This window comes from Orbicella faveolata, unplaced genomic scaffold (assembly GCF_042242905.1).
Source record: "Orbicella faveolata isolate gen_17 unplaced genomic scaffold, um_ofav_v1 contig_50, whole genome shotgun sequence".
NCBI lineage: Eukaryota > Metazoa > Cnidaria > Anthozoa > Scleractinia > Merulinidae > Orbicella > Orbicella faveolata.
Window position 1 is genome coordinate 96,886 of NW_028301581.1, and position 26,006 is coordinate 122,891.

Below are 26,006 nucleotides of genomic sequence, written 5' to 3' on the forward strand. Positions count from 1 at the left end.
CCCTTGTTCCACTTGCTGAACTGCTGCATTTCAACTAAATCAAAACACCATATTTCATCAATATGATTGACTGTTACACGCCGTTGAGTAAAGTTACGTTTTACTGGTTTGTGTAATTCATCAGCTAATTTTTCTTGCCAGTTCACTTCACTCGACGGATTCTTCCGTTTTTTGATACCCCAAGACCCAGTTTCTGTTTTTTATCGATCAATCAAGAATCGTGCTGCTGATCCCCTCTTTGGCATTTCACCATATGGTATTTCATCCAGTGATGAAACCATTTGCCAGTCACAATCACCTTTGTTTTTTTTTTCCCATATCATAACAAATATCGTGATCAGCAGCTATCTCATCCACCTTATTACACGGTTGTACGTACCATTTGAGAACTCACCGGTGCATGGGTTGTATTCTAATTGCTTATTCAATGGATTATATGGTCCCATTTATTTGTACTTTCCTGGTGTCCATCCAGCCTTTGGTTTTGGTATTTTGCCAATCGCTTTTTGGATATCAATTGCACCTCCTTTGTACATGTCAGCATCAAGATCCATTCTGTCAGTTTTATATTTGTAATTTGGTCTCACTTTGGTTGATAATTAATTAATTGCTTCAGATCCAACTTTTTGAATAACAGGAGTTGCTTTCTTAATTCCCCAATCAATCGCTTTCTTTTGCAATTTTGGATTTCTTATAAATTCCTAGCCCGGAACCTATTTGTTTATTGGAGAGTTTCAGAAAAACATTCGGATCACCTCTTGCTAATACTCTTGCCAAATCTCTAGCTTGTTTTCTGGTTAATAGATGGTGACAAGTATTCACAAGATCACTAATACTATTATTTGGTATCATAAAAACACCACCTGTTTGGCCTCTTCCCGTTATTTTCTTCACAATTTGGAAAGCACCTTCTGAAGCTAATCCGGCCAATGCAGATAATGCAAGGTTTTCTTTGCTATGGTAGGTGCAAAAGTACGACCTAAACTTAATATGCTTGTCAACAGACTACCTCGAACCTCGTTTCTGATATTAGTCTTAGCCAGTTTGATGTCCAATCCTTTATTCAGCTGTTTATTCTTGTGCAATCGTTTCGGCACATTTTGTGCAACGTACAAAACGTCATTTCCAGTTAGTGCATCTTTTGAAAGCCTGAGAACAATGGTTTCACGCTTATGAAATGCACTAGCAAGATTCTTTTTCTGATTTGGTGATAATTTCATCCTTATTTCAAATAATTGCGTCATATATTATATAGATTATATAAAATATGTATTTTGAAAAACATCCTCGTATTGAGGAATAACTAACTAACTTCTATATTTGCTATTCTATTTATTTACACAATAACTAACTCATTACCAATTTTGTTAATCACAACCAGCATCTCTTCGTAAAAGACAATTGCGTCAACATTGAATGCAGCTGCTGGAGCAGCATTTATTTTGTATCTGAAAATTAACTGTTTGGGATCCCTTGTAACTTTTTCTGTTTGGTTTGTTAAATCAAAATATATCATACCATAAAGACCATTAAAATTTGCAAGATTCAGTTGTGTACCAGTATTAAAATCATTTCTTCTTGCAGCATAAGACAAATCGTTAGAAAATTCTCACCTTAGTTTCTGTATCATACTCAGTTTCTGGATAAAATATTCCACTTCCATATTCTAATGTACATGTCGTCAGATAACTATTAGCATCAGCGGCATTCAATTTATAAGTATCAAATAAGTAAGGATTTTCTGCCACGACATTTGTTTTATTTCTTTGGAGATATACAAATATATGTTTAACATAATCCACACTTGCTGAAATCTGATCAAAACCACTTGCTTGTGCTGGAGCGGACATTTGATAGACGATCTCAGATAGGACCATTTAGTTTCTTTCAAAAATGAGCTGACAAAATTGTCATATAGACTATCTTTTGGAATTAATTTGGGCACCCATAATAGAAAACGATTAATGGCGACTCTTCCATCATCGGCAGCATCTGCTTTTTGAATTAGCTCATCATCATTCTGAAGTGTTATATTGAATTGTAATTGCATTGGTATAAGCATCTTATCTTCTAACACTTCGAAGAATGAATATCTATTGACAGGAATAATAACATTGACATCAGCATTTCCCACTGTTAACCTTCGTCTTGCTTCAAATCCTGCATTCTGATTAGCATTAGCAATCTGATGGCTAGTATCCAAATACCAAAGACCGTTTTTTGCAACTGATCTGCTGAAATCATCAGAATACTCCAATAGATTCTTAACAAAACTGACCTTGTGGAGATTATCTGTATCATATACGATTTTACCAGCAGATTTGATCATCAGATGATTGATGAAAGAGTGTGAGCCATTGATGACCGTAATTCTATCACCTCCACCATAAGCTGTTCCATCAGCGAGTTTTGGTACTTGAAACAGAATTTTTAAAATAAGCATTATACCAATCGTAAAACGCTGATCTGTCATTGATTGTAAATTTGTATCCATTTTTATCTTGGTGTTCACCATTAGCTGGTGCTCTGATTGCATCATCTGACTGGTATCTTACAAACTCATTTCGTTGTAACATTTCACTTGATCTAAAAGCCATTATACTATTAGTTTAGATAAAAATTCGTGTTTTATAATATTTGACCAAGTATTGGAATTGAGTTGAATGGACTGTTTTTCCGAGCAGTAGTCCCTTTCCTTTCCTTTTCCTTACACCTTCTCCTGATATTAAACGATTCAATATTATATCTCTACTTTCTTCTTTTATCGTTGGAAGTGTTGGTGTTTTTTGTTTCACACCTCTTAGTCGTTTCATCATCAGATCACCTGATTTCTCTGCTGCTTTTTTTACCCAAACGCTCACCAGCGTGTTCTACTCCGGCCAGATTTTATTGCTTTTTTCGCGATTGGTTTGGCAACATTTTGGAATACAGATGATGCTATACTTCTTATCGGTTTGAATATATTGTCAACAATCAAACCGTTTCGTTTGTGTTTTTACACAAATTTACCCATTTGAGGATGGTAAAATCTTTTGAATTCATACGATTTCATATAAATAAATTCGACAATTCTTTTCAACAGTAAGCTAAAAGCTGTATCTGCGCCATTAAGATTTATCTGTCGTCTTTTGCCATCGGTTATATATATTCTCATTCTCGAAATGGTGTTCTTATTCACAGGATTAAATGTGACTCTTTGCGGTTCCATAGTGAAACTAAATGACGGTTTGAGGATACTGGTTGAGAAAGATTAAATTATATCTGTATCTCCTCCATTAACAAGGCTGATATTAACCAAATCACAGTGTATGTTTAGCATTTCTGTATCTTGACTTAAATCAGGCATTCGTGACCCATAATTTTCAGCGTCTTTAAGAAAGCCAACGAGCTCGTGAAAATTTGATTGGGTGAGATCTAGTTGGTAGCCTGTTTTCAATTTTATTAATACTCTGTAGGTGGAGTACTGAAATTTTAAAATTATTGGATGTTTATCAAGATCATCATCACCATCTTTTTTATCATCGTCATCATCTTTTTGTCAGACTGGTCATAAATTGAATATTAACGGTGGAACTTCCATGAATGTGGATTTAGATATGGGGAACAACAAAATAATAAACATTACACCTGGCAGCGACAACAATGATGCAGTCAATTATCAACAGTTAACAACCAAAGCAAACGAAAATGAAACGCTTTTACTTGATGGCTCAAATAAAATGGCTGCTGATTTAGACAGGAGTAACAACAAAATCATCAACTTATCCACTGACTCCCACAACGTGCTGTCAACCACCAATATCAGGTACGTAAACCAAGTCAACGGGGCTATGATTATAACGCTGACTGATAGTTTTACAAAAAAAATAAGTGACTCACATATCAGCGACTCAACAAACAAAAAAAGTGTTTTCCAATATCTTATGGATGATGTTAATCAATCAACACGTGAGAGTAACATTATTGTTGATGGTATCGAAGACTTTTCTGATTCACCTCATGATATTAGTAAGAAAGCTTACAGTTTCAGAATTGGAAAAGACGCACAAAACTGGTATGCATTTCGACTGGGATGCAACATGTATCTACTTCCTGAGGGTGAATTCACTTTGGTGATTGAATTCTTCCCACCAGCTATGGATCAGGTGACAGTGTCAGTTGATTCCTCCTAACTGAATATCAGTCAACAAACAATCAGGCTGTTTTCGAAATATAGTGGATTCATCATTCACTTCCATAAGTACGATGTAACTCCACCTGAATACAATTACGTTAATAATAATAATAATAATAATAATAATAATTTATTCATTTATAGTGCGCTTTTTAACATACCAGCTGATCAAAAGCGCATTACAACAATAAATAACCTAAAACTATACAAGTATTAAAAATCTACAATAAAATTTAAAAATAATTAAAAAAACACTACATCATTTATTTATATATACATATTTAAGAAATATTAAAAGCTAATTGAAAAAGATAAGTTTTAAGATTTGACTTAAACGTGGAAATACATTTGATCATGCGGAGGCTAACAGGAAGAGCGTTACACAGAGTGGGCGCAGACACACTCAGTGAAGGATCTGTCACCAAATGACTTTTTCATTCTCCCCGAAGGATGCTTTAATAAAACACCTTCACAGAAAAATGCGAGTCGAACCAGGCGCCTAGATTACGCACTACCTTAACAGGCTTAATATCGATCATGCCAACACGGACTGAACTGTGATTAATTTTCAGCAACTGTTGTCTCGATCCGATAACAAGAAATTCAGTCTTATCATCGTTGATCTTTAATTTGTCCCGGTACATCCATTTACGTAAGTCACTAATGCATCGCTCCATAGCTTCCAATGCCTTCACTTGATCCATAGGCCTGTTAGGATTAAAAGACAAGTAAAGTTGCGTGTCGTCAGCGAAGCAGTGCGCATTCGGCAGGTGGACTATCTCAAAGAGCTTGGAGGCGTAAACCACAAACAGAAGCGGGCCGAGACAGCTGCCTTGTGGGACACCAAAACGCAGATCGAAGCTACCAGATGTAGCCCCCTCAAACAAAACACGCTGGCTGCGTCCCGACAAATACGACGAGAACCACTCTAAAGCCTTCCCGCCTATACCAAAATCAGTGGTCAAGCGTGTTAGCAAAATCGCGTGGTCCACGGTGTCAAAAGCAGCGCTTAAATCTAAGAGGACAAGTAGTGTAACACGCTGCGAGTTCATATTCAACGTTGACTTGAAATGTCAGGGTATTACAAACAGTCCATCTCAGGGGCGTGGTCATTTGGTTATTTATGGGATCGAGGGAAAACAGAGCGCTCTGAGCTAAGATGTCTTCGATGAGCTGTATTATTTAGAAAATGGCAAACTGACATTCAAAACTGCTGTTGAATTTCAAACGGCAAACTTTAATGAAAATATTGACATGAAAAATCAGATAAAAAAATGTCCAAGACGGTGTCGAAAATAATGATACTGTGAATATCAAACAGTTGAATGAGTTTGAAGATAATCTTGTAAAATTTTTCAGAAGAGAAATGCAAACCAAAATCGATCCTTTCAACTACAACATCACTGAACTGACAACAAAAGTATACGTTGCTGAAAAACAAATAGCCCGAGTGGCATTGCACGACGAGGTGTTAAAAAGATTATTCGAATTTTACGCAGACTTGTTAGATCCAGAAGAGTTCAAAAGAAGTGGTCCTAGTGTGACTGCGTTGGACGATTTGAAAGTGACTACTCGGACTGGTTCACCAAGTAGTATACCATTTTCTGTTTTCAATTTAACTTACCGTTTCCGTGGTTTCTATGGCGAAATGAATGTCAATATCGACGTCCAGAAAGATTTCTCCATGTTTTTCGTTATCAAACATGATACTAATTTTTCAGAGAATTTTGGCGCGTTTGTAAATACTCAGAGAGACATATTCTATGTAAGAATACTGCATCGTTTAGACAGTAGTGGTAGTGGTGGTAGAACTTACCGACTTACAATCACATTCAATCGTAACGAACAACTATTTATCGATATAACAAATAATTTCAAAAATAAACAATTCATGATATGGGTTGTTAAAAACGGTGAAAATATAAATGCCGAAATTGCAGGAATGCCTGGTACAATAACAACAACACGTTCTTTTCCTCAACCTACATCTTCAAAAATACATATCGAATGGGGTTCACAACAAACCTTTATGCAATTGGTGGAGATGCTTTTCACGCTATGGTAGCAGCAGAAAAAAAAGGTTGGGGACAATTTTTGAGTTGGATTAAATAATATCTAAACCATATATATGAAAGCATCAAAGACTGCTTTCAATTTCAATCATATCGATAACAATTTAACCGAAGCTGAGATATCAGAGTTGAAAGCTTTGTACAAATACTATCATAATAGACATGTGTCCATTATACGACAAGTTTGAGGATAAGTTTAATAAATTGTTCACAACTGAATAAGATTAATTATTTTACTCCAATAATATTCAACATCAGCAAAGTTTTTTGGACCTCGTTATTGGTATATTATCAGTCGGTAAATCCAAAAATTCGAAAATTTTTTTAGAATAAAATTAATGTTAATCATTCGTTTACGATCACCATTAATTTGTGGCATTATCCTGTCTATTTTTCGGAAAATATCATGTATTCTATTTTTATTGTGTACTGATAATTGCCATCCATTTTTACTAGTGATATCGTTTAACACATTGTCTAAATGATATTTTCTTTGTTAAACCGATTTCTTGACAATCTTGTACTTGTTTTCATGAAAATCAACGTACTCACTGGCTGTATCATAACCACTTACTGTACCACAATTGCGGCATACATTTGTACCCTTGTTATTTATCATGTCTTGTTTTTCACAACATGACACTATTTTAATTGTTGGCTGTTGTAATTCTTCATCGCAAAATGGACAATTGATGTAGTCCATTTTGATCATTTCTTCGTGGATAACATTTCCACAATTAAACTTATTTGTTTCACTCAATTCCATCACCAATAATATATCTTGTTTTCTCTCCATATGTTTTTAGTCTGAATCAGTTTCTTCGTAGTCTAATGGCAACCATTCTTCACCCGAAGGTTGAGAATCCCAAATTGAACTCTGACTTGATTGGCTTGATTGACTTAGTCTGTGGGTTTGACTTTGGCTTGATTGACTTGATTGACTCGATTGGCTCGATTGGCTTACACTTTGGCTTGATTGACTTGTGTCCCATGATTGACTCATATTAATAGAATGGATAAAATTATGTGCCAATATTGTATGAACAAGTATGAAGTATACTCATTTGTATCAAGTAAATTTTCGAATAAAAGGTTCTACTTTGTTTACAAAAAAGAATCATTTTGGAATAAACCGAACCGATTATTAAAGTAATATATATGGAAGTTACACGTTGGTTCTGTCCGTATTGTTTAGAATATTATTTGTTGGTGTATATAGTCCCACATAAACTAAATATGAAGCATCAAACGAATAAAGTAGAGTTTGAGAAGAGATATGATGAATAAGAACGATGCGTTTCTAAGGTTTTAGAAATAATAGGATGCATGTGTTTCTTACGCGTAAGAAATAAACTGAAAACGATTAGGGAAAGTCCAGTGGATTATGTGTTTCTTACGCGCAAGAAATAAAGTGAGAACGATCAGGGAAAGTCTAGTGGATGATGTGTTTCTTACGCGTAAGAAATAAAGTGAGAACAATTAGGGAAAGTCCAGTAGATGATGTGTTTCTTACGCTTAAGAAATAAAGTGAGAAAGATTAGGGAAAGTCTAGTGGATTATGTGCTTCTTACGCGTAAGAAATAATAAAGTGAGACCGATTAGGGAAAGTCTAGGCGATGATTTCTTTCTTTCGCGTAAGAAATAAAGTGACAACGATTAGGCAAAGTCCACTGGATTATGTATTTCTTACCCGCAAGGAATAATAAAGTGAGAATGATTAGGGAAAGTCCAGTGGATTGCGTGTTTCTTAGGCGTAAGAAATAAAGTGAGAACGATTAGGGAGAGTCCAGTGGATGATGTGTTTCTTAGGGATAAGAAATAAAGTGAGAACGATTAAGGAAAGTCCAGTACATGATGTGTTTCTTACGCGTAAGAAATAAACTGAGAACGATTAGGGAAAGTCCAGTGGATTTTGTGTTTCTTACGCGTAAGAAATGATAAAGCAAGAACGATTACGGAAAGTCCAGTGGATGATCTGATTTTAACGCGTAAGAAATAAAGTGAAAACGATTAGGGAAAGTGTAGTGGATAATGTGTTTCTTACGCGTAAGAAATAAAGTGAGAACGATTAGGGAAAGTCTAGTGGATGATTTGTTTCTTACGCGCAAGAAATAAAGTGAGAACGATTAGCGAAAGTCCAGTGGATTATGTGTTTCTTACGAGCAAGAAATAAAGTGAGAACAATTAGGGAAAGTCTAGTGGATTATGTGCTTCTTACGCGAAAGAAATAATAAAGTGAGAACGATTAGGGAAAGTCTAGGCGATGATTTGTTTCTTTCGCGTAAGAAATAAAGTGACAACGATTAGGCAAAGTCCACTGGATTATGTATTTCTTACCCGCAAGGAATAATAAAGTGAGAATGATTAGGGAAAGTCCAGTGGATTGCGTGTTTCTTAGGCGTAAGAAATAAAGTGAGAACAATCAGGGAAAGTCCAGTGGATGATATGTTTCTTACGGGTGAGAAATAAAGTAAGACCGATTAGGGAAAGTACAGTGGATGATGTGTTTCTTACGGGTAAGAAATAAAGTGAGAACGATTAGGGAAATTCTAGTGGATGATGTGTTTCTTACGCGTAAGAAATGAAGTGAGAACGATTAGGGAAATTCTAGTGGATGATGTGTTTCTTACGCGTAAGAAATAAAGTGAGAACGATTAGGGAAATTCTAGTGGATGATGTGTTTCTTACGCGTAAGAAATAAAGTGAGAACGATTAGGGAAATTCTACTGGCTAATGTGTTTCTTACGCGTAAGAAATAAAGTGAGAAAGATAAGGGAAAGTCTAGTGGATGATGTGTTTCTTACGCGTAAGAAATGAAGTGAGAACGATTAGGGAAATTCTAGTGGATGATGTGTTTCTTACGCGTAAGAAATAAAGTGAGAACGATTAGGGAAATTCTAGTGGATGATGTGTTTCTTACGAGCAAGAAATAAAGTGAGAACGATTAGAGAAAGTCCAGTGGATTATGTGTTTCTTACGCACAAGAAATAAAGTGAGAACGATTAGGGAAAGTCCAGTGGATTATGTGTTTCTTACGCCCAAGAAATAAAGTGAGAACGATTCGCGAAAGTCCAGTGGATTTTGTGTTTCTTACGCGCAAGAAATAAAGTGAGAACGATTAGCCAAAGTCCAGTGGATTATGTGTTTCTTACGCGCAAGAAATAAAGTGAGAACGATCAGCGAAAGTCCAGTGGATTATGTGTTTCTTACGCACAAGAAATAAATTCAGAACGATTAGGGAAACTGCAGTGGATAATGTGTTTCTTACGCGCAAGAAATAAAGTGAGAACAATTAGGGAAAGTCCAGTGGCTTTTGTGTTTCTTACGCGCAAGAAATAAAGTGAGAACGATTGGGGAAAGTCCAGTGGATTTTGTTTCTTACGCGCAAGAAATAAAGTGAGAACGATTAGCGAAATTCTAGTGGATAATGTGTTTCTTACGCGTAAGAAGTAAAGTGAGAACGATTAGGGAAACTCCAGTGGATTATGTGTTTGTTACGCGCTAGAAATAAAGTGAGAACGATTAGCGAAAGTCCAGTGGATTATGTGTTTCTTACGCGCAAGAAATAAAGTGAGAACGATTAGGAAAAGTCCAGTGGATTTTGTGTTTCTTACGCGCAAGAAATAAAGTGAGAACGATTAGGGAAAGTCCAGTGGATTTTGTGTTTCTTACGCGCAAGAAATGAAGTGAGAACGATTAGGGCAAGTCCAGTGGATTTTGTGTTTCTTACGCGCAAGAAATAAAGTGAGAACGATTAGCGAAAGTCCAGTGGATTTTGTGTTTCTTACGCCCAAGAAATAAAGTGGGAACGATTAGGGAAACTCGAGCGCATTATGTATTTGTTACGCGCTAGAAATAAAGTGACAACGACTAGGGAAAGTCCAGTGGATTTTGTGTTTCTTACGCGCAAGAAATAAAGTGAGAACGATTAGCGAAAGTCCACTAGATTATGTGTTTCTTAAGCGTAAGAAATAAAGTGACAACGATTAGCGAAAGTCCAATGGATTATGTGTTTCTTACGCGCAAGAAATAAAGTGAGAATGATTAGCAAAAGTCCAGTGGATTTTGTTTTTCTTACGCCCAAGAAGTAAAGTGAGAACGATTAGGGAAACTCCAGTGGATTATGTGTTTGTTACGCGCAAGAAATAAAGTGAGAACGATTAGCGAAAGTCCAGTGGATTTTGTGTTTCTTACGCGCAAGAAATAAAGTGAGAACGATTAGCGGAAGTCCACTGGATTATGTGTTTCTTACGCGTAAGATATAAAGTGACAACGATTAGCGAAAGTCCAACGGATTATGTGTTTCTTACGCGTAAGAAATAAAGTGACAACGATTAGCGAAAGTCCACTGGATTATGTGTTTCTTATACGTAAGAAATAAAGTGACAACGATTAGCGAAAGTCTAATGGATTATGTGTTTCTTACGCGCAAGAAATAAAGTGAGAACGATTAGCGAAAGTCCAGTGGATTTTGTGTTTCTTACGCGCAAGAAATAAAGTGAGAACGATTAGCGAAAGTCCAGTGGATTTTGTGTTTCCTACGCGCAAGAAATAAAGTGAGAACAATTAGGGAAAGTCCAGTGGATTTTGTATTTCCTACGCGCAAGAAATAAAGCGAGAAGGATTAGGGAAAGTCCAGTGGATTTTGTGTTTCTTACGCGCAAGAAATAAAGCGAAAACGATTAGGGAAAGTCCGGTGGATTTTGTGTTTCTTACGCGCAAGAAATAAAGTGAGAACGATTAGCGAAAGTTCAATGGATTTTTTGTTTCTTACGCGCAAGAAATAAAGTGAGAACGATTAGGGAAAGTCCAGTGGATTTTGTGTTTCTTACGCGAGAGAAATAGACTGAGAACGAATAGAGAAAGTCCAGTGGATTTTGTGTTTCTTACGCGCAAGAAATAAAGTGAGAACGATTAGCGAAAGTCCAGTGGATTTTGTGTTTGTTACGTGTAAGAAATAAAGTGGGAACGATTAGCGAAAGTCCAGTGGATTTTGTGTTTCTTACGCGAGAGAAATAGACTGAGAACGAATAGAGAAAGTCCAGTGGATTTTGTGTTTCTTACGCGCAAGAAATAAAGTGAGAACGATTAGCGAAAGTCCAGTGGATTTTGTGTTTGTTACGCGCAAGAAATAAAGTGAGAACGATTAGCGAAAGTCCAGTGGATTTTGTGTTTCTTACGCGAGAGAAATAGACTGAGAACGAATAGAGAAAGTCCAGTGGATTTTGTGTTTCTTACGCGCAAGAAATAAAGTGAGAACGATTAGCGAAAGTCCAGTGGATTTTGTGTTTGTTACGCGCAAGAAATAAAGTGAGAACGATTAGCGAAAGTCCAGTGGATTATGTGTTTCTTACGCGGAAGAAATAAACTGAGAACGATTAGGGAAAGTCCAGTGGATTTTGTGTTTCATACGCGCAAGAAATAAAGTGAGAGCGATTAGGGAAAGTCCAGTGGATTTTGTGTTTCTTACGCGCAAGAAATAAAGTGAGAACGATTAGGGAAAGTCCAGTCGATTTTGTGTTTCTTACGCGCAAGAAACAAAGTGAGAACGATTAGGAAAAGTCCAGTGGATTTTGTGTTTCTTACGCGCAAGAAATAGAGTGAGAACGATTAGGGAAAGTCCAGTGGATTTTGTGTTTCTTACGCGCAAGAAATGAAGTGAGAACGATTAGGGCAAGTCCAGTGGATTTTGTGTTTCTTACGCGCAAGAAATAAAGTGAGAACGATTAGCGAAAGTCCAGTGGATTTTGTGTTTCTTACGCCCAAGAAATAAAGTGGGAACGATTAGGGAAACTCGAGTGCATTATGTATTTGTTACGCGCTAGAAATAAAGTGACAACGAGTAGGGAAAGTCCAGGGGATTTTGTGTTTCTTACGCGCAAGAAATAAAGTTAGAACGATTAGCGAAAGTCCACTAGATTATGTGTTTCTTAAGCGTAAGAAATAAAGTGACAACGATTAGCGAAAGTCCAATGGATTATGTGTTTCTTACGCGCAAGAAATAAAGTGAGAACGATTAGCGAAAGTCCAGTGGATTTTGTGTTTCTTACGCGCAAGAAATAAAGTTAGAACGATTAGCGAAAGTCCAGTGCATTTTGTGTTTCTTACGCGCAAGAAATAAAGTTAGAACGATTAGCGAAAGTCCAGTGCATTTTGTGTTTCTTACGCGCAAGAAATAAAGTGAGAACGATTAGCGAAAGTCCAGTGGATTTTGTGTTTCTTACGCCCAAGAAATAAAGTGGGAACGATTAGGGAAACTCGAGTGCATTATGTATTTGTTACGCGCTAGAAATAAAGTGACAACGAGTAGGGAAAGTCCAGTGGATTTTGTCTTTCTTACGCGCAAGAAATAAAGTTAGAACGATTAGCGAAAGTCCACTAGATTATGTGTTTCTTAAGCGTAAGAAATAAAGTGACAACGATTAGCGAAAGTGCAATGGATTATGTGTTTCTTACGCGCAAGAAATAAAGTGAGAACGATTAGCGAAAGTCCAGTGCATTTTGTGTTTCTTACGCGCAAGAAATAAAGTGAGAACGATTAGGGAAAGTCCGCTGGATTTTGTGTTTCTTACGCGCAACAAATAAAGTGAGAAGGATTAGGGAAAGTCCGGTGGATTTTGTGTTTCTTACGCGCAAGAAATAAAGTGAGAACGATTAGCGAAAGTTCAATGGATTTTTTGTTTCTTACGCGCAAGAAAGAAAGTGAGACCGATTAGCGAAAGTCCAGTGGATTTTGTGTTTTTTACGCACAAGAAATAAAGTGAGAACGATTAGCGAAAGTCCAGTGGATTTTGTGTTTCTTACGCGCAAGAAAAAAAGTGAGAACCATTAGGGAAAGTCCACTGGATTTTGTGTTTCTTACGCGCAAGAAAGAAAGTGAGAACGATTAGCGAAAGTCCAGTGGATTTTGTGTTTTTTACGCACAAGAAATAAAGTGAGAACGATTAGCGAAAGTCCAGTGGATTTTGTGTTTCTTACGCGCAAGAAATAAAGTGAGAATGATTAGCGAAAGTCCAGTGGATTTTGTGTTTTCTACGCACAAGAAATAAAGTGAGAACGATTAGCGAAAGTCCAGTGGATTTTGTGTTTCTTACGCGCAAGAAATAAAGTGAGAACGATTAGCGAAAGTCCAGTGGATTTTGTGTTTCTTACGCGCAAGAAATAAAGTGAGAATGATTAGCGAAAGTCCAGTGGATTTTGTGTTTTCTACGCACAAGAAATAAAGTGAGAACGATTAGCGAAAGTCCAGTGGATTTTGTGTTTCTTACGCGCAAGAAATAAAGTGAGAACGATTAGCGAAAGTCCAGTGGATTTTCTGTTTCTTACGCGCAAGAAATAAAGTGAGAACGATTAGCGAAAGTCCAGTGGATTTTGTGTTTCTTACGCGCAAGAAATAAAGTGAGAACGATTAGCGAAAGTCCAGTGGATTTTGTGTTTCTTACGCGCAAGAAATAAAGTGAGAACGATTTAGCGAAAGTCCAGTGGATTTTGTGTTTCTTACGCGCAAGAAATAAAGTGAGAACGATTAGGGAAAGTTCAGTGGATTTTGTGTTTCTTACGCGCAAGAAAGAAAGTGAGAACGATTAGGAAAAGTCCAGTGGATTTTGTGTTTCTTACGCGCAAGAAAGAAAGTGAGACCGATTAGCGAAAGTCCAGTGGATTTTGTGTTTTTTACGCACAAGAAATAAAGTGAGAGCGATTAGCGAAAGTCCAGTGGATTTTGTGTTTCTTACGCGCAAGAAAAAAAGTGAGAACCATTAGGGAAAGTCCACTGGATTTTGTGTTTCTTACGCGCAAGGAAGAAAGTGAGAACGATCAGCGAAAGTCCAGTGGATTTTGTGTTTTTTACGCGCAAGAAAGAAAGTGAGAACGATTAGCGAAAGTCCAGTGGATTTTGTTTTTTTTACGCACAAGAAATAAAGTGAGAACGATTAGCGAAAGTCCAGTGGATTTTGTGTTTCTTACGCGCAAGAAATAAAGTGAGAACGATTAGCGAAAGTCCAGTGGATTTTGTGTTTTCTACGCACAAGAAATAAAGTGAGAACGATTAGCGAAAGTCCAGTGGATTTTGTGTTTCTTACGCGCAAGAAATAAAGTGAGAACAATTAGGGAAAGTCCAGTGGATTTTGCGTTTCTTACGCGCAAGAAATAAAGTGAGAACGATTAGCGAAAGTCCAGTGGATTTTGTGTTTCTTACGCGCAAGAAATAAAGTGGGAACGATTAGCGAAAGTCCAGTGGATTTTGTGTTTCTTACGCGCAGGAAATAAAGTGAGAACGATTTAGCGAAAGTCCAGTGGATTTGGTGTTTCTTACGCGCAAGAAATCAAGTGAGAACGATTAGGGAAAGTTCAGTGGATTTTGTGTTTCTTACGCGCAAGAAAGAAAGTGAGAACGATTAGCGAAAGTCCAGTGGATTTTGTGTTTCTTACGCGCAAGAAATAAAGTGAGAACAATTAGGGAAAGTCCAGTGGATTTTGTGTTTCCTACGCGCAAGAAATAAAGTGACAACGATTCGCGAAAGTCCAGTGGATTTTGTGTTTCTTACGCGCAAAAAATAAAGTGAGAACAATTAGGGAAAGTTCAGTGGATTTTGTGTTTCTTACGCGCAAGAAATAAAGTGAGAACAATTAGGGAAAGTCCAGTGGATTTTGTGTTTTCTACGCACAAGAAATAAAGTGAAAACGACTAGCGAAAGTCCAGTGGATTTTGTGTTTCTTACGCGCAAAAAATAAAGTGAGAACAATTCGGGAAAGTCCAGTGGATTTTGTGTTTCTTACGCGCAAGAAATAAAGTGAGAACGATTAGCGAAAGTCCAGTGGATTTTGTGTTTCTTACGCGCAAAAAATAAAGTGAGAACGATTAGCGAAAGTCCAGTGGATTTTGTGTTTCTTACGCGCAAGAAATAAAGTGAGAACGATTAGCGAAAGTCCAGTTGATTTTGTGTTTCTTACGCGCAAGAAATAAAGTGAGAACAATTAGGGAAAGTTCAGTGGATTTTGTGTTTCTTATGCGCAAGAAATAAAGTGAGAACGATTAGCGAAATTCCAGTGGATTTTGTGTTTTCTACGCACAAGAAAGAAAGTGAGAACGATTAGCGAAAGTCCAGTGGATTTTGTGTTTTCTACGCACAAGAAATAAAGTGAGAACGATTAGGGAAAGTCCAGTACATTATGTGTTTCTTACGCGCAAGAAATAAAGTGAGAACGATTAGGGAAAGTCCAGTGGATTTTGTGTTTCTTACGCGCAAGAAATAAAGTGAGAACGATTAGCGAAAGTCCAGTGGATTTTGTGTTTCTTACGCGCAAGAAATAAAGTGAGAACGATTAGGGAAAGTCCAGTGGATTTTGTGTTTCTTACGCGCAAGAAATAAAGTGAGAACGATTAGGGAAAGTTCAGTGGATTTTGTGTTTCTTACGCGCAAGAAAGAAAGTGAGAACGATTAGCGAAAGTCCAGTGGATTTTGTGTTTTCTACGCACAAGAAATAAAGTGAGAACGATTAGCGAAAGTCCAGTGGATTTTGTGTTTCTTACGCGCAAGAAAGAAAGTGAGAACGATTAGCGAAAGTCCAGTGGATTTTGTGTTTTTTACGCACAAGAAAGAAAGTGAGAACGATTAGCGAAAGTCCAGTGGATTTTGTGTTTTCTACGCACAAGAAATAAAGTGAGAACGATTAGCGAAAGTCCAGTGGATTTTGTGTTTCTTACGCGCAAGAAATAAAATGAGAACAATTCGGGAAAGTCCAGTGGATTTTGTGTTTCTTACGCGCAAGAAATAAAGTGAGAACGATTAGCGAAAGTCCAGTGGATTTTGTGTTTCTTACGCCCAAAAAATAAAGTGAGAACGATTAGCGAAAGTCCAGTGGATTTTGTGTTTCCTACGCGCAAGAAATAAAGTGAGAACGATTCGCGAAAGTCCAGTGGATTTGTGTTTCTTACGCGCAAGAAATAAAGTGAGAACAATTAGGGAAAGTTCAGTAAATTTTGTGTTTGTTACGCGCAAGAAATAAAGTGAGAACGATTAGCGAAAGTCCAGTGGATTTTGTGTTTTCTACGCACAAGAAATAAAGTGAGAACAATTAGGGAGAGTCCAGTGGATTTTGTGTTTCTTACGCGCAAGAAAGAAAGTGAGAACGATTAGCGAAAGTCCAGTGGATTTTGTGTTTTTTACGCACAAGAAATAAAGTGAGAACGATTAGCGAAAGTCCAGTGGATTTTGTGTTTTCTACGCACAAGAAATAAAGTGAGAACGATTAGCGAAAGTCCAGTGGATTTTGTGTTTCTTACGCGCAAGAAATAAAGTGAGAACAATTCGGGAAAGTCCAGTGGATTTTGTGTTTCTTACGCGCAAGAAATAAAGTGAGAACGATTAGCGAAAGTCCAGTGGATTTTGTGTTTCTGACGCGCAAAAAATAAAGTGAGAACGATTAGCGAAAGTCCAGTGGATTTTGTGTTTCTTACGCGCAAGAAATAAAGTGAGAACGATTCGCGAAAGTCCAGTGGATTTTGTGTTTCTTACGCGCAAGAAATAAAGTGAGAACGATTAGGGAAAGTCCAGTGGATTTTGTGTTTCTTACGCCCAAAAAATAAAGTGAGAACGATTAGCGAAAGTCCAGTGGATTTTGTGTTTTCTACGCACAAGAAATAAAGTGAGAACGATTAGCGAAAGTCCAGTGGATTTTGTGTTTCTTACGCGCAAGAAATAAAGTGAGAACAATTCGGGAAAGTCCAGTGGATTTTGTGTTTCTTACGCGCAAGAAATAAAGTGAGAACGATTAGCGAAAGTCCAGTGGAATTTTTGTTTCTTACGCCCAAAAAATAAAGTGAGAACGATTAGCGAAAGTCCAGTGGATTTTGTGTTTCCTACGCGCAAGAAATAAAGTGAGAACGATTCGCGAAAGTCCAGTGGATTTTGTGTTTCTTACGCGCAAGAAATAAAGTGAGAACGATTAGGGAAAGTCCAGTGGATTTTGTGTTTTTTACGCACAAGAAAGAAAGTGAGAACGATTAGCGAAAGTCCAGTGGATTTTGTGTTTTCTACGCACAAGAAATAAAGTGAGAACGATTAGCGAAAGTCCAGTGGATTTTGTGTTTCTTACGCGCAAGAAATAAAGTGAGAACAATTCGGGAAAGTCCAGTGGATTTTGTGTTTCTTACGCGCAAGAAATAAAGTGAGAACGATTAGCGAAAGTCCAGTGGATTTTGTGTTTCTTACGCCCAAAAAATAAAGTGAGAACGATTAGCGAAAGTCCAGTGGATTTTGTGTTTCCTACGCACAAGAAATAAAGTGAGAACGATTCGCGAAAGTCCAGTGGATTTGTGTTTCTTACGCGCAAGAAATAAAGTGAGAACAATTAGGGAAAGTTCAGTAAATTTTGTGTTTGTTACGCGCAAGAAAGAAAGTGAGAACGATTAGCGAAAGTCCAGTGGATTTTGTGTTTTTTACGCACAAGAAATAAAGTGAGAACGATTAGCGAAAGTCCAGTGGATTTTGTGTTTTCTACGCACAAGAAATAAAGTGAGAACGATTAGCGAAAGTCCAGTGGATTTTGTGTTTCTTACGCGCAAGAAATAAAGTGAGAACAATTCGGGAAAGTCCAGTGGATTTTGTGTTTCTTACGCGCAAGAAATAAAGTGAGAACGATTAGCGAAAGTCCAGTGGATTTTGTGTTTCTGACGCGCAAAAAATAAAGTGAGAACGATTAGCGAAAGTCCAGTGGATTTTGTGTTTCTTACGCGCAAGAAATAAAGTGAGAACGATTCGCGAAAGTCCAGTGGATTTTGTGTTTCTTACGCGCAAGAAATAAAGTGAGAACGATTCGCGAAAGTCCAGTGGATTTTGTGTTTCTTACGCGCAAGAAATAAAGTGAGAACAATTAGGGAAAGTTCAGTGGATTTTGTGTTTCTTACGCGCAAGAAATAAAGTGAGAACGATTAGGGAAAGTTCAGTGGATTTTGTGTTTCTTACGCGCAAGAAAGAAAGTGAGAACGATTAGCGAAAGTCCAGTGGATTTTGTGTTTCTTACGCGCAAGAAATAAAGTGAGAACAATTAGGGAAAGTCCAGTGGATTTTGTGTTTCCTAGGCGCAAGAAATAAAGTGAGAACGATTCGCGAAAGTCCAGTGGATTTTGTGTTTCTTACGCGCAAGAAATAAAGTGAGAACAATTAGGGAAAGTTCAGTGGATTTTGTGTTTCTTACGCGCAAGAAAGAAAGTGAGAACGATTAGCGAAAGTCCAGTGGATTTTGTGTTTTCTACGCACAAGAAATAAAGTGAAAACGACTAGCGAAAGTCCAGTGGATTTTGTGTTTCTTACGCGCAAGAAATAAAGTGAGAACAATTCGGGAGAGTCCAGTGGATTTTGTGTTTCTTACGCGCAAGAAATAAAGTGAGAACGATTCGCGAAAGTCCAGTGGATTTTGTGTTTCTTACGCCCAAAAAATAAAGTGAGAACAATTAGGGAAAGTTCAGTGGATTTTGTGTTTCTTACGCGCAAGAAATAAAGTGAGAACGATTAGCGAAAGTCCAGTGGATTTTGTGTTTTCTACGCACAAGAAATAAAGTGAAAACGACTAGCGAAAGTCCAGTGGATTTTGTGTTTCTTACGCGCAAGAAATAAAGTGAGAACGATTAGCGAAAGTCCAGTGGATTTTGTGTTTTCTACGCACAAGAAATAAAGTGAGAACGATTAGCGAAAGTCCAGTGGATTTTGTGTTTCTTACGCGCAAGAAATAAAGTGAGAACAATTCGGGAAAGTCCAGTGGATTTTGTGTTTCTTACGCGCAAGAAATAAAGTGAGAACGATTAGGGAAAGTTCAGTGGATTTTGTGTTTCTTACGCGCAAGAAAGAAAGTGAGAACGATTAGCGAAAGTCCAGTGGATTTTGTGTTTTTTACGCACAAGAAATAAAGTGAGAACGATTAGCGAAAGTCCAGTGGATTTTGTGTTTTCTACGCACAAGAAATAAAGTGAGAACGATTAGCGAAAGTCCAGTGGATTTTGTGTTTCTTACGCGCAAGAAATAAAGTGAGAACAATTCGGGAAAGTCCAGTGGATTTTGTGTTTCTTACGCGCAAGAAATAAAGTGAGAACGATTAGGGAAAGTTCAGTGGATTTTGTGTTTCTTACGCGCAAGAAAGAAAGTGAGAACGATTAGCGAAAGTCCAGTGGATTTTGTGTTTTCTACGCACAAGAAATAAAGTGAGAACGATTAGCGAAAGTCCAGTGGATTTTGTGTTTCTTACGCGCAAGAAAGAAAGTGAGAACGATTAGCGAAAGTCCAGTGGATTTTGTGTTTTTTACGCACAAGAAAGAAAGTGAGAACGATTAGCGAAAGTCCAGTGGATTTTGTGTTTTCTACGCACAAGAAATAAAGTGAGAACGATTAGCGAAAGTCCAGTGGATTTTGTGTTTCTTACGCGCAAGAAATAAAGTGAGAACAATTCGGGAAAGTCCAGTGGATTTTGTGTTTCTTACGCGCAAGAAATAAAGTGAGAACGATTAGCGAAAGTCCAGTGGATTTTGTGTTTCTTACGCCCAAAAAATAAAGTGAGAACGATTAGCGAAAGTCCAGTGGATTTTGTGTTTCCTACGCGCAAGAAATAAAGTGAGAACGATTCGCGAAAGTCCAGTGGATTTGTGTTTCTTACGCGCAAGAAATAAAGTGAGAACAATTAGGGAAAGTTTAGTGGATTTTGTGTTTCTTATGCGCAAGAAATAAAGTGAGAACGATTAGCGAAAGTCCAGTGGATTTTGTGTTTTCTACGCACAAGAAATAAAGTGAGAACGATTAGCGAAAGTCCAGTGGATTTTGTGTTTCTTACGCCCAAAAAATAAAGTGAGAACGATTAGCGAAAGTCCAGTGGATTTTGTGTTTCCTACGCGCAAGAAATAAAGTGAGAACGATTCGCGAAAGTCCAGTGGATTTGTGTTTCTTACGCGCAAGAAATAAAGTGAGAACAATTTGGGAAAGTTCAGTAAATTTTGTGTTTGTTACGCGCAAGAAATAAAGTGAGAACGATTAGCGAAAGTCCAGTGGATTTTGTGTTTTCTACGCACAAGAAATAAAGTGAGAACAATTAGGGAGAGTCCAGTGGATTTTGTGTTTCTTACGCGCAAGAAAGAAAGTGAGAACGATTAGCGAAAGTCCAGTGGATTTTGTGTTTTTTACGCACAAGAAATAAAGTGAGAACGATTAGCGAAAGTCCAGTGGATTTTGTGTTTTCTACGCACAAGAAATAAAGTGAGAACGATTAGCGAAAGTCCAGTGGATTTTGTGTTTCTTACGCGCAAGAAATAAAGTGAGAACAATTCGGGAAAGTCCAGTGGATTTTGTGTTTCTTACGCGCAAGAAATAAAGTGAGAACGATTAGCGAAAGTCCAGTGGATTTTGTGTTTCTGACGCGCAAGAAATAAAGTGAGAACGATTAGCGAAAGTCCAGTGGATTTTGTGTTTCTTACGCGCAAGAAATAAAGTGAGAACGATTCGCGAAAGTCCAGTGGATTTTGTGTTTCTTACGCGCAAGAAATAAAGTGAGAACGATTCGCGAAAGTCCAGTGGATTTTGTGTTTCTTACGCGCAAGAAATAAAGTGAGAACAATTAGGGAAAGTTCAGTGGATTTTGTGTTTCTTACGCGCAAGAAATAAAGTGAGAACGATTAGGGAAAGTTCAGTGGATTTTGTGTTTCTTACGCGCAAGAAAGAAAGTGAGAACGATTAGCGAAAGTCCAGTGGATTTTGTGTTTCTTACGCGCAAGAAATAAAGTGAGAACAATTAGGGAAAGTCCAGTGGATTTTGTGTTTCCTAGGCGCAAGAAATAAAGTGAGAACGATTCGCGAAAGTCCAGTGGATTTTGTGTTTCTTACGCGCAAAAAATAAAGTGAGAACAATTAGGGAAAGTTCAGTGGATTTTGTGTTTCTTACGCGCAAGAAAGAAAGTGAGAACGATTAGCGAAAGTCCAGTGGATTTTGTGTTTTCTACGCACAAGAAATAAAGTGAAAACGACTAGCGAAAGTCCAGTGGATTTTGTGTTTCTTACGCGCAAGAAATAAAGTGAGAACAATTCGGGAAAGTCCAGTGGATTTTGTGTTTCTTACGCGCAAGAAATAAAGTGAGAACGATTCGCGAAAGTCCAGTGGATTTTGTGTTTCTTACGCCCAAAAAATAAAGTGAGAACAATTAGGGAAAGTTCAGTGGATTTTGTGTTTCTTACGCGCAAGAAATAAAGTGAGAACGATTAGCGAAAGTCCAGTGGATTTTGTGTTTTCTACGCACAAGAAATAAAGTGAAAACGACTAGCGAAAGTCCAGTGGATTTTGTGTTTCTTACGCGCAAGAAATAAAGTGAGAACGATTAGCGAAAGTCCAGTGGATTTTGTGTTTTCTACGCACAAGAAATAAAGTGAGAACGATTAGCGAAAGTCCAGTGGATTTTGTGTTTCTTACGCGCAAGAAATAAAGTGAGAACAATTCGGGAAAGTCCAGTGGATTTTGTGTTTCTTACGCGCAAGAAATAAAGTGAGAACGATTAGGGAAAGTTCAGTGGATTTTGTGTTTCTTACGCGCAAGAAAGAAAGTGAGAACGATTAGCGAAAGTCCAGTGGATTTTGTGTTTTCTACGCACAAGAAATAAAGTGAGAACGATTAGCGAAAGTCCAGTGGATTTTGTGTTTCTTACGCGCAAGAAAGAAAGTGAGAACGATTAGCGAAAGTCCAGTGGATTTTGTGTTTTTTACGCACAAGAAAGAAAGTGAGAACGATTAGCGAAAGTCCAGTGGATTTTGTGTTTTCTACGCGCAAGAAATAAAGTGAGAACGATTAGCGAAAGTCCAGTGGATTTTGTGTTTCTTACGCGCAAGAAATAAAGTGAGAACAATTCGGGAAAGTCCAGTGGATTTTGTGTTTCTTACGCGCAAGAAATAAAGTGAGAACGATTAGGGAAAGTTCAGTGGATTTTGTGTTTCTTACGCGCAAGAAAGAAAGTGAGAACGATTAGCGAAAGTCCAGTGGATTTTGTGTTTTCTACGCACAAGAAATAAAGTGAGAACGATTAGCGAAAGTCCAGTGGATTTTGTGTTTCTTACGCGCAAGAAAGAAAGTGAGAACGATTAGCGAAAGTCCAGTGGATTTTGTGTTTTTTACGCACAAGAAAGAAAGTGAGAACGATTAGCGAAAGTCCAGTGGATTTTGTGTTTTCTACGCACAAGAAATAAAGTGAGAACGATTAGCGAAAGTCCAGTGGATTTTGTGTTTCTTACGCGCAAGAAATAAAGTGAGAACAATTCGGGAAAGTCCAGTGGATTTTGTGTTTCTTACGCGCAAGAAATAAAGTGAGAACGATTAGCGAAAGTCCAGTGGATTTTGTGTTTCTTACGCCCAAAAAATAAAGTGAGAACGATTAGCGAAAGTCCAGTGGATTTTGTGTTTCCTACGCGCAAGAAATAAAGTGAGAACGATTCGCGAAAGTCCAGTGGATTTGTGTTTCTTACGCGCAAGAAATAAAGTGAGAACAATTAGGGAAAGTTTAGTGGATTTTGTGTTTCTTATGCGCAAGAAATAAAGTGAGAACGATTAGCGAAAGTCCAGTGGATTTTGTGTTTTCTACGCACAAGAAATAAAGTGAGAACGATTAGCGAAAGTCCAGTGGATTTTGTGTTTCTTACGCCCAAAAAATAAAGTGAGAACGATTAGCGAAAGTCCAGTGGATTTTGTGTTTCCTACGCGCAAGAAATAAAGTGAGAACGATTCGCGAAAGTCCAGTGGATTTGTGTTTCTTACGCGCAAGAAATAAAGTGAGAACAATTAGGGAAAGTTCAGTGGATTTTGTGTTTGTTACGCGCAAGAAATAAAGTGAGAACGATTAGCGAAAGTCCAGTGGATTTTGTGTTTTCTACGCACAAGAAATAAAGTGAGAACGATTAGCGAAAGTCCAGTGGATTTTGTGTTTCTTACGCACAAGAAATAAAGTGAGAACGATTCGGGAGAGTCCAGTGGATTTTGTGTTTCTTACGCGCAAGAAATAAAGTGAGAACGATTAGCGAAAGTCCAGTGGATTTTGTGTTTTTTACGCACAAGAAATAAAGTGAGAACGATTAGCGAAAGTCCAGTGGATTTTGTGTTTTCTACGCACAAGAAATAAAGTGAGAACGATTAGCGAAAGTCCAGTGGATTTTGTGTTTCTTACGCGCAAGAAATAAAGTGAGAACAATTCGGGAAAGTCCAGTGGATTTTGTGTTTCTTACGCGCAAGAAATAAAGTGAGAACGATTAGGGAAAGTTCAGTGGATTTTGTGTTTCTTACGCGCAAGAAATAAAGTGAGAACAATTAGGGAAAGTTCAGTGGATTTTGTGTTTCTTATGCGCAAGAAAGAAAGTGAGAACGATTAGCGAAAGTCCAGTGGATTATGTGTTTTCTACGCACAAGAAATAAAGTGAGAACGATTAGCCAAAGTCCAGTGGATTTTGTGTTTTCTACGCACAAGAAATAAAGTGAGAACGATTAGCCAAAGTCCAGTGGATTTTGTGTTTTCTACGCACAAGAAATAAAGTGAGAACGATTAGCGAAAGTCCAGTGGATTTTGTGTTTCTTACGCGCAAGAAATAAAGTGAGAACGATTAGCGAAATTCCAGTGGATTTTGTGTTTCTTACGCGCAAGAAATAAAGTGAGAACGATTAGCGAAAGTCCAGTGGATTTTGTGTTTCTTACGCGCAAGAAATAAAGTGAGAACGATTAGCGAAAGTCCAGTGGATTTTGTGTTTCTTACGCGCAAGAAATAAAGTGAGAACGATTCGCGAAAGTCCAGTGGATTTTGTGTTTCTTGCGCGCAAGAAATAAAGTGAGAACGATTAGGGAATGTCTAGTAGATTTTGTGTTTCTTACCCGCAAGAAATAAAGTGAGAACGATTAGGGAAAGTCCAGTGGATTTTGTGTTTCTTACGCGCAAGAAATAAAGTGAGAACGATTAGGGAAAGTCCAGTGGATTTTGTGTTTTCTACGCACAAGAAATAAAGTGAGAACGATTAGCGAAAGTCCAGTGCATTTTGTGTTTCTTACGCGCAAGAAATAAAGTGAGAACGATTCGCAAAAGTCCAGTGGATTTTGTGTTTCTTGCGCGCAAGAAATAAAGTGAGAACGATTAGGGAATGTCTAGTAGATTTTGTGTTTCTTACCCGCAAGAAATAAAGTGAGAACGATTAGGGAAAGTCCAGTGGATTTTGTGTTTCTTACGCGCAAGAAATAAAGTGAGAACGATTCGCGAAAGTCCAGTGGATTTTGTGTTTCTTACGCGCAAGAAATAAAGTGAGAACGATTTAGCGAAAGTCCAGTGGATTTTGTGTTTCTTGCGCGCAAGAAATAAAGTGAGAACGATTAGGGAATGTCTAGTAGATTTTGTGTTTCTTACCCGCAAGAAATAAAGTGAGAACGATTCGCAAAAGTCCAGTGGATTTTGTGTTTCTTGCGCGCAAGAAATAAAGTGAGAACGATCAGGGAATGTCTAGTAGATTTTGTGTTTCTTACCCGCAAGAAATAAAGTGAGAACGATTAGGGAAAGTCCAGTGGATTTTGTGTTTCTTACGCGCAAGAAATAAAGTGAGAACGATTAGCGAAATTCCAGTGGATTTTGTGTTTCTTACGCGCAAGAAATAAAGTGAGAACGATTAGCGAAAGTCCAGTGGATTTTGTGTTTTCTACGCACAAGAAATAAAGTGAGAACGATTAGCGAAAGTCCAGTGCATTTTGTGTTTCTTACGCGCAAGAAATAAAGTGAGAACGATTCGCAAAAGTCCAGTGGATTTTGTGTTTCTTGCGCGCAAGAAATAAAGTGAGAACGATTAGGGAATGTCTAGTAGATTTTGTGTTTCTTACCCGCAAGAAATAAAGTGAGAACGATTAGGGAAAGTCCAGTGGATTTTGTGTTTCTTACGCGCAAGAAATAAAGTGAGAACGATTCGCGAAAGTCCAGTGGATTTTGTGTTTCTTACGCGCAAGAAATAAAGTGAGAACGATTTAGCGAAAGTCCAGTGGATTTTGTGTTTCTTACGCGCAAGAAATAAAGTGAGAACAATTAGGGAAAGTTCAGTGGATTTTGTGTTTCTTACGCGCAAGAAAGAAAGTGAGAACGATTAGCGAAAGTCCAGTGGATTTTGTGTTTCTTACGCGCAAGAAATAAAGTGAGAACAATTCGCGAAAGTCCAGTGGATTTTGTGTTTCTTACGCGCAAGAAATAAAGTGAGAACGATTAGCGAAATTCCAGTGGATTTTGTGTTTCTTACGCGCAAGAAATAAAGTGAGAACGATTAGCGAAAGTCCAGTGGATTTTGTGTTTTCTACGCACAAGAAATAAAGTGAGAACGATTAGCGAAAGTCCAGTGCATTTTGTGTTTCTTACGCGCAAGAAATAAAGTGAGAACGATTCGCAAAAGTCCAGTGGATTTTGTGTTTCTTGCGCGCAAGAAATAAAGTGAGAACGATTAGGGAATGTCTAGTAGATTTTGTGTTTCTTACCCGCAAGAAATAAAGTGAGAACGATTAGGGAAAGTCCAGTGGATTTTGTGTTTCTTACGCGCAAGAAATAAAGTGAGAACGATTCGCGAAAGTCCAGTGGATTTTGTGTTTCTTACGCGCAAGAAATAAAGTGAGAACGATTTAGCGAAAGTCCAGTGGATTTTGTGTTTCTTACGCGCAAGAAATAAAGTGAGAACAATTAGGGAAAGTTCAGTGGATTTTGTGTTTCTTACGCGCAAGAAAGAAAGTGAGAACG

At 37.8% G+C, this 26,006-nt stretch overlaps 1 pseudogene; it reads right to left on the reverse strand.

The window, feature by feature from the left end:
- Window positions 1-1,336: 1,336 nt before the first annotated feature.
- On the reverse strand, window positions 1,337-3,347 carry LOC149095479 (uncharacterized; annotated as a pseudogene).
- Window positions 3,348-26,006: the final 22,659 nt, after the last annotated feature.